Source organism: Bidens hawaiensis, unplaced genomic scaffold (genome assembly GCF_021521415.1).
Source record: "Bidens hawaiensis isolate Kalapana, Puna unplaced genomic scaffold, B.hawaiensis_p1.1 tig00059908_1, whole genome shotgun sequence".
In the NCBI taxonomy this organism is placed as follows: domain Eukaryota; kingdom Viridiplantae; phylum Streptophyta; class Magnoliopsida; order Asterales; family Asteraceae; genus Bidens; species Bidens hawaiensis.
Genome location: NW_027500791.1, coordinates 1 through 9,369, shown reverse-complemented (window position 1 = coordinate 9,369; position 9,369 = coordinate 1). Strand labels below are relative to the sequence as shown.

The window sequence follows — 9,369 nt, the reverse complement described above, 5'->3', positions numbered from 1 at the left end:
CTCATCTCATAGGATTAACACAAAGTACAAACCCAAACTCAAACCCTCAATCCACCGTCCGTCCGCCACCACCACCACCACCGCCGCCGCCGCCGCCGCCGCCGCCGTTCCACCACCAACACACCGGCAATTAACTGACCAACTGACCGATTCGCTTCCGTGAGTATTCACTATTCAACTACTTTCGTGCCCTAAACCCCCAAATAATAATAACAAAACCTAATAATTGTCACCGGCAATGACGGACGCACCACGTCCGCCCCGTACGGGTCCGTGTACGTGCCGCCACATCATCGCATTCGCTCCGTCATCACTCCGTCTGCAGCTGTTGCATCTAATTCTCCTGATGTTGTTAATGCACCTTACATTGCTAATAATAATCATAATAATATTAGGTTACCGATACCGAGCCCTTATCCTTACGTGCCGCCTCCTTATCAACAACAGCCACAATTCGTGCTCCCGGTTCACCCTGTGAGTTATATTTATCTACATTTTGTTATATGGTTATTGTAATTTGGTAATGTGGTTAATTTAGTTAAGAATATTGTTAATTCAGTTTGTTTAGCTAATTCCGTGTTGTGGAACTCGCTAGGTCGGGCGGTGGGGTACTGACTAGCGATTAATAGGAATTTTTATATATAAGCAACTAAACATAAACAAGTTAAGTGTAAACTTAACAAATAAAAAAAGATTTGATTTTTTGACTGATTTGACAGAGTACTGATCAATGGGTCAGATTCGGTGAAATCACATCGGTCTAGGGCTGATTACCGATTAATCCCCGCCTAGATGTGATTTTAACAACACTGATTCAATTTCAAGGCAAAATTAAGTTTCAGAAACGATATTTGTTTGCAAGAAGCATGCATTTGGTTTTAATCAGTTGGAAAGTAGGTGGGTACTATATTAACAGCTAACGGAAAAGGTGAATGCCATAAGGATACATTATATGAGTACTGTTACTAACTTATATTTATTTCTTCATCTTTTCCTTTAGCAATTAACACCACATGTTAGTACATTAAACCATTACTCTGTTTGTTGTTAAAATAGAGGTGTAGTTTGACTTTGGGGATCAGTCGGACCATTTTTTAATCCCTAAAGTGGTCCAGATTCTAAAACCTTGTGAGAAACTGAGAAAAACTTGATAGCTAAGTTAAATTTTCACCAAATGCATTACAAGTTTGAGTAGATTACTAGGCGGTTTTATGTATGTTACCATGGAGAACTAACTAGTACTACTACTGTACTGGCTTTATGGTTTGGTATTGACTTAATTTGGTTTGTTGGTAAATGGCCATGCATGCATTTTTATTTAGTAATTTTGTGCCTTTTTTGTATTGATATTGTTTTTATATTTTCAGGGTCCTTCCACATCGGATTTAGATCCTTGGAAGCGGAAGCTAACGGCACTACTGCAAAGTAAAGATACACAAGAGCTGATTTCAAGAGAAAAAAAGGACAGGCGTGATTATGAACAAATAGCAGCTCTGGCTACTAGCATGGGCTTGCACAGGTATTATTATTAATATCATCTTAAGAGTTGATGCTTGCATGCTTATTATGTGCATATTTTAAATAAGTAGTTGACTGTAATTCTTGGCAGCCATTTATATGCCAAAGTGCTTGTTGTTAGCAAGGTTCCATTGCCAAACTATCGTTTTGATCTTGATGATAAACGCCCACAAAGGGAGGTAATTTATCAAGTCATATAAGTTTATTTAGAATATTATTACTTCTTGAATGCTGACGATTATATGTTGGCAGGTGTCTTTACCTCCAGAGTTGCAAAAGAGAGTTGATGCTCATTTGAAGGAATATCTTTCTAACAAGGCTAAGAGTAACAATGGTTCAAAAGATAGTTTATTTTCAAAAACAAGTAGCAATGGTAGCATCATTAATGATGATGGGTTATTTGAGCAACCAGAGCTGGGCCCACAGACCAAGGTGGCACTGGAGAAGATTAATTGGCTAAGAAGTGTTCAACTGCATACTGACCAAAAAGCATGGCAGGTTCGTTTTTTTACTTTGTATAAAATATTATATTATCTAGGTTCTTATGCACAGAAGTACTAATATGATATAATTATGAAAAACGTTTGTTTGTTATAGGACTCTTCAGACGGTTGGAGGATGGGCGAGTTCCGTAAAAGCCTACCCGCTTACAAAGAAAAAGATACAATATTAAATGCCATTCAACAGAATCAGGTATTACATGGTATAGTTTTCATGAATATATTTTGATCATTAACAAATATTATACACATGTAAATAATATAGTTTTACAGGTTGTTATCATCTCAGGTGAAACTGGTTGTGGGAAGACAACCCAGATTCCTCAATTTATCTTAGAATCAGAAATTAATTCTCTGCGTGGGGCCACATGTAGTATAATATGTACTCAACCTCGACGTATATCTGCTATGTCTGTTTCTGAAAGAATCGCCACTGAGCGAGGCGAGAAGTTAGGTGATACTGTAAGTACTACTTTATTGTAGCTGGCAATTTTGAGCTGTTTACTTTTGAATGGGTCTATCTGGGCTAAAATGTGTTTGTTTTGTTCCAGAAGTTGTATTATAATTGAAACGGCATTTTTTTTATCAGTATAATTTATAAAGATGTTAATTTTTTTGTTGAAGGTTGGATATAAAGTTAGGTTAGAGGGTATGAAAGGAAGAGATACCCGTCTGCTATTTTGCACCACGGGTATCTTGTTGAGAAGATTATTGGTTGATAGGAACTTAAAGGGTGTTACTCATGTTATTGTAGATGAGATTCACGAGCGTGGCATGAATGAAAGTATATAATAATATAAATGATGTTTATAAACGTCCATAGTTTTTTTTTATAGAAATGTGGTTAAAATTGCTTGCTTTTTTGACAGACTTTTTGCTTATTGTTCTTAAAGAACTACTTCCTCGTCGCCCTGACCTTAGAGTTGTTTTAATGAGTGCTTGATGCAAACCTCTTTTCAACCTACTTTGGTGGGGCCCCATCGGTTCACATCCCGGTAATACTTTGGTTCAGGTTGAAACGGATTTTTTTAAGCTTGTAAACAAACCAAACGGACACAAACAATTAAACAAACTGGGTTTTTTTTGTTTTTTTTATGGAACTTATATGTATATTTTTAGTTTATGTTCGTTCATTAATAGTATAAATGAACGGCCAAAGAACGTAAACGATGGATTTTAATGAGCAACAATATGTTGGCCTAAAAACGTTATTAAAACTAGTCTAAATGGTAACGGGCGTAATAATTTTAATGAATTTATTAATGAGCGTAAACCAACGAACAATGAATGTAAACGTGTTCGTGTTTGTTTGTTTATTAAAATAAACCATAAACGAACCTCATGGCGGGCGGTTTATGATAGGTTCACTGAATGTTTGGTTTGTTTGCAGGCCTACTCATATTTCAGTTTGGGTTGTGTTGGCCCAGGCACATTTCGTCAGTTTTTTTTTAAATATTGTTTTTGAAGATTAACTAGTGTGTTACTTTTATCGCATCGCGTGTAGGGTTTTACGCACCCTGTGCATGGTTATTTCCTTGAAGATATTTTGGAATCAACCGGATACCAATTAACCGCAGAAAATCAAATAGACGATTACGGTCAAGAAAGAACATGGAAGTCAAATAAACAATTTGTTAAAAAGAGAAAAAGTCAAATCGCCTCAGCTGTTGAGGTAAATCATCTTCTTATTTCAAATCGTTTAGTTTGTTCATGTTCTCGTCTATTAACTTTTAATGCTATATTTGAAAAAAAAATGAAAATAGGACGCACTCGTATCTGCTGACTATAGGAGCTACAGTCAACTGTCACGCGAATCTATGTCGTGTTGGAATCCCGATTGCATAAACTTTAATCTTATAGAATTTATATTATTCACGATATGTGAGAATCAAACACCTGGTGCGGTTTTAGTGTTTATGACCGGGTGGGATGACATAAGCTCTCTAAAGGAAAAGCTGCAAGCACACCCTGTTCTTGGAGATCCGGCCCGTGTTTTATTTCTTACGTGACACGGTTCTATGGCCAGCTCAGAGCAGGTGGGCCCATGTGCATTTACATACTCGTTAGCTTTTTATGATAAAATACTGACTTTTAAGCTATGTATACAGAAATTAATATTTGGAAAACCGGCAAATGGGGCGAGGAAGATAGTTTTGGCTACGAATATGGCGGAAACGAGCATCACAATCGACGACGTGTTTTTGTTATCGATTGTGGGAAAGCTAAAGAGACATCATATGACGCGTTAAACAATACTCCATGCTTCCTTCTTGGATATCAAAAGTTTCCGCTAAACAAGTAAGTTTTATATATTTATTTGAATATGATAAAATCCCTTTTATAATTATTTATCAAATTTATTTATTGGATATACAGAGACGTGGACGGGCAGGTCGTGTTCAACCCGGAGTGTGCTACCACCTATACCCAAGATCTGTTTATAACGCTTTTGCAGAATATCAATTACCAGAAATATTAAGAACACCTTTGCAGTCACTTTGCCTTCAAATCAAAAGTTTAAAATTTGGAAGTATATCTGAGTTTCTATCTAAAGCTCTACAGTCACCTGAATTATTAGCGGTATTGATCAACAGTCAACTCGTATATATACAATTTGTTTATATTTTTAATATAAATATTACATCATATATACTTTCATTAATTGATCGTTCACAGGTTCAAAACGCCATCGAGTATCTCAAGGTTATCGGTGCTTTAGACGAGAGTGAAAATCTAACTGTTTTGGGTATGCTAGTTTTGGTTACGTTTGTTTATTTAATAATTGAACGAACATGAACAGAATAACTGGTTCATTTAGTTAAATGGACAGACATGAACACATGTCTTGTTTATGTTTGTGAACGTTCGCTCATTAAAATCCTTTTGTGATTGTTCATTTATGTTTGTTGGTTTATATACGCTAGTATTTTAATTTTTTAAATATTTTGGCTCATTACATCTAGTCTAGTTTTTACGTACGCTAGTTTATTTTATATATATTCCGGCTCATTACATCTAGTCTAGTTTTAATAACAACACATTTTTATTCACCTTTACTTTTAATTGGTATTAAACTCAGTTATGTTATTTCGTGAACCGCTTGTTTATACTTTTAACGAACGACCATAAATGAACACAACCATGTTCATTCTCTTAACAAACTTACATGAACAAGAAAAATTCGTTCGTTTTAACTTTTCGTGTTCGATCGTTTGTTCAATTAAAGCTAAACGAACAAACACAAAAATGCTTTGTTCCTGTTCGTCAGTTCGTTAACTTTTTATTTTGACAGGTCGTTATTTGGCGATGCTTCCTGTGGAGCCAAAACTCGGAAAGATGCTTATACTCGGTGCAATTTTTAACTGTCTTGACCTGATACTCACGGTCGCCGCGGGTCTCAGTGTCCGAGACCCTTTTTTGGCACCTTTAGACAAAAAAGATGTAAGTCGGACATTATGAGGAAAATATATTGTTTTTATTTTTTTATACTATTTTCTGATTTTTATAAGTTACAGCTGGCAGAGGCAGCTAAAGCACAGTTTTCCCGTGATCATCATAGTGACCATCTTGCCCTTGTGAGGGCGTATGAGGGTTGGAAAGTAGCTGAATTCGAGCTTAACGGTTTTGATTATTGTTGGAAAAATTTTCTTTCTGCACAATCTATGAAAACCATCTATTCTCTTCGTCGCGAATTTCAAACCGTACTTATAGATACGGGTCTCGTCGATGGCAATATTACTACTTGTAACACGTGGAGTTATGATGAAAATCTTCTCCGTGCGGTTATCTGTTACGGCCTGTATCCTGGAATTTGCTCGGTGGTTGTAAGTTTATTTTGACTATGCATATATCTAGTTATTTTTATTTCATATTTCGTATATTATATTTATGTTAAGTTTATTTGCAGCATAATGAAAAATCGTTATCACTGAAAACAATGGAGGATGGTCAAGTGCATCTACACTCGGTAAGTTTTATATCTAAAAAACAAATTGAAAATGTGTCTATTTTGAATTTCTGATATGTTTTTTCTTTTGATACTATAAGAACTCGATTAATGCACGCGATTCCAAGATTCCGTTCCCGTGGCTGGTCTTCAATGAAAAGATTAAAGTCAACTCTATTTTTCTTAGAGATTCAACAGCCATTTCTGATTCAGTTTTGCTGCTATTTGGTGGGACCCTTTTAAAAAGCGATATTGTAAGTCCTTTAATTTGTTCTTCCTTGTAGTGTTGTGTATAAAAAAACAAAAAAATATTGATTTGCGACTGAAAAAACAAACTGAAATGACCGAACCAAACCGAATTTACGGATTTTCATTTTTAATTTTGATATGTAATTTAGCCCAAGCGTACAACTGTACAAGCGTATTATAATCAATTAATTATTAGATAACAAAAAGATTAGGTCCAAATTGACTATTTTGGCCCTGTTTTATATTCAGCCCAAAATTTTCCAAGCCCAAATGGTAAAATCGAAACCAAAGCAAACCCAAACCGAAGCTGAATGGTTTTTATCATCTCAAAAGTCGAATTTTCGGTTTGTGTTGATTTGAGTTTAAAATCGACTCTTACTCTTATTATTATTCACTAACATTTTTGCTCTTTTTTTTTAAACAGGACGGTCACTTGAAGATGATGGGCGGATACTTGGAGTTCTTTATGGACCCCACACTAGGCGAAATGTATCAAACCTTAAGACGAGAGCTCGACGAGTTAATTCAGTGCAAAGTATGAACTCTATTTTATTTTATAACAATCAGTTATATTTGTTTAATTTATTTCTGATTAACGTTTATGCATCAGTTAACGAACCCCAGAATGGACATACACACGCACCATGAGCTTTTATCCGCTATTCGGTTACTTCTACCAGAAGACAAATGCAATGGCAAATTCGTATTCAATCGCCAGGTGTTATTCAACGACACAAAACCGTATATCGCATCGGTTCCATCGCCACTGCCGCCAATTTCTAGGGTCGAAAGTGGTCCAGGCGGTGATAATTCCAAAGGTCAACTACAAACATTACTCACTCGAGCCGGGTGCCCGCCCCCGACTAACCGAACCACCCAACTGCCCGACAACCAGTTTCGGTCCATTTGCGAGTTCAACGGGATGCAGGTTATGGGCCACCTGTGTCATAATAAGAAACAAGCTGAAAAAGACGCTGCAGCCGAGGCGTTAGAGCGGCTCACCGGTAGCAACGCTGGCCCGGATTTTGTTGGGAATATGTCAATGGTGTTAAAGAAAAGCAAAAAAAGTCATAACTAAATGAAGATTTTGACCATGATTTTGTTGTATATAAATATATAAATATATAATGTAACTATTTCATAATTTCTTGCTTTAATGGTTTGGCTAACAAATTGTAGGATTTGGATTGAAGGCATTTGCTACATATGGACAGGGATCATAATCATAAGTTTATGTTGGCAATTTTTTTGTTTTATTATCAAGTCCCATGTGAGTTTATGTTGTTTCAAAATAAATGAAACCCTACATTTCAAGAGAAACAAATTGTTTTAATTAATAAAGTAATGTTTTTTCCTGTTTTGTTTACATAAGTTTCATAATATTGTAGCATTGTCACATGTGTTGTATAGTCTCAAGAAACACATGAATTTCAAACAATTAAAATTAGGGACCTGTGTCTTTCAGTTACTTAAGTTTGGCAAAAAAAAAATTAATTCAATGGTCGAATATTCTTTGATCTTGTGGGTAATGAGGTCAAGGCCCATATTATGAAGCATAAAATTAGGGACCTGTGTCTTTCAGTTACCATAGTGTGTATGAACTATGAAGCATTTATTTTGGGTGAGAATATAATGTAATGAACCGTTGTAATGGTATAATTACACAGTTCGTTCATGCTAGTATTGTTGCAATTGGTTTATACACATTGTTTTAATTGGATGAATTTGTCGTGTCTATGTAATTAGTTTGGTTGTCTCGCTATAATCAATAGTGCCTAACATTTCAGAAAATGTTATTTACATAAATGTAGCAATGCATACAAAAACTAAAGATAATAAGATTCTTGATTTTATGATATAATTTGAAAAAAATATATGTATTTAAAGCTATTTGAGTTTAATAACTTCATTTTGCCTTGGCAAGAAGGTTGTGGTCCTGTATTTAAGAAATTGGCAACCCGAACTCATTGTTTATTAATGTGGTCATGTGATGATGCTACTTCTTGTTTCCTATTTAATTTAACTTAACCTTTTTATATATCTTTTGATAAATATGTTATAATATCATCTTCAGCTATATTAGGCCAGTCTAAAAGGTTGTCATATCAAAATTTGCTTCATATAGTTACAATAATAATAATAAGAATAATAACAGAAAGGGGTAACCGTCGGTAGTTGCCCAACATCAACATCCAATAATCCATTGACAACTAAAACGCTCATCGCCGGTACCCACCCAAAAGAATCCGCACAGCCCAAAAGGCACTCTCATTTGCCCATCTCTTTTGTGGGGTTGTTTAGTAATTAGGGTGGTCATTGTCGATAGCTTTAATTTATATATTTAATAACATTTTGAATTAATGTTAAATATTTTATAACTAGTATTTAGGCAACGGGATTATTTAACTGAACAATAAAAAAATATGTAAAAACGTTAAATCACAAACGCGCTGCAGGTTGATGTGAATTCAGTCTGTATTGGCTCACGAAATCAGAACAAAATCACCAAAAAAAGACGGTACGTTACAACTACGAATCGATGTGAATTCAGTTGGCAGCGCGCGGCTAGTACCGACACTAACTCTTAAACGTAAATTAGTAGGGCAAAAAAATATATTTTAAATGTGCGATATCAAACATCGAAACACAAATAAAAACATGCGTGATGACGGGATATTTGTAAATTATGAAAAAATTCCAGTCATTGTAAAGATTAACTTTAAAATATACCAAAGCAAACATTAAAAAATCGTTTAATCGATTAATAAAACATGTAATACCGACATTCGTCTAAATTAAAGGTTCAAAATATAGTTTTTAAATATTATAATAGTTGAAAATAAAAGTAAAATAAATGAAGTAAAAACCATTTCATGGTGTGGGGAAAAACATATATGAATAACATATGATAAAGGGATATTGGTTTTTAATACTCACAACTTTTTCCCATTGGTAGATAACACTCCAAACTTTTGATTTGTCACCCACCACTCCCAACTTTCACCCTATTTTCTTATACCACTCCCCGTCTAAATGAACACTAACCTCGTTAATGTTTTGGACTAAAAATGTCATTCAACTTAGTTGAGGGGGTAAAACAGACATTTTATTTTTAACACACTACCTCCATTTCCGGCGACCTCGTTTTTCCGGCGA

At 35.1% G+C, this 9,369-nt stretch overlaps 1 pseudogene across 1 annotated transcript; it reads left to right on the top strand.

The window, feature by feature from the left end:
- The first annotated feature begins 238 nt into the window (after positions 1 to 238).
- Positions 239 to 7,473, top strand: LOC143602835 (DExH-box ATP-dependent RNA helicase DExH5, mitochondrial-like; annotated as a pseudogene). The gene is made up of 19 exons (XR_013147926.1): positions 239 to 474; positions 1,368 to 1,519; positions 1,610 to 1,697; positions 1,771 to 2,016; positions 2,116 to 2,211; positions 2,292 to 2,480; positions 2,643 to 2,802; positions 2,888 to 3,013; positions 3,523 to 3,690; positions 3,782 to 4,054; positions 4,127 to 4,316; positions 4,395 to 4,598; positions 4,695 to 4,764; positions 5,311 to 5,459; positions 5,534 to 5,842; positions 5,926 to 5,985; positions 6,066 to 6,218; positions 6,638 to 6,748; positions 6,824 to 7,473. The product of XR_013147926.1 is annotated as a DExH-box ATP-dependent RNA helicase DExH5, mitochondrial-like (transcript).
- The last annotated feature ends 1,896 nt before the right edge of the window (positions 7,474 to 9,369 follow it).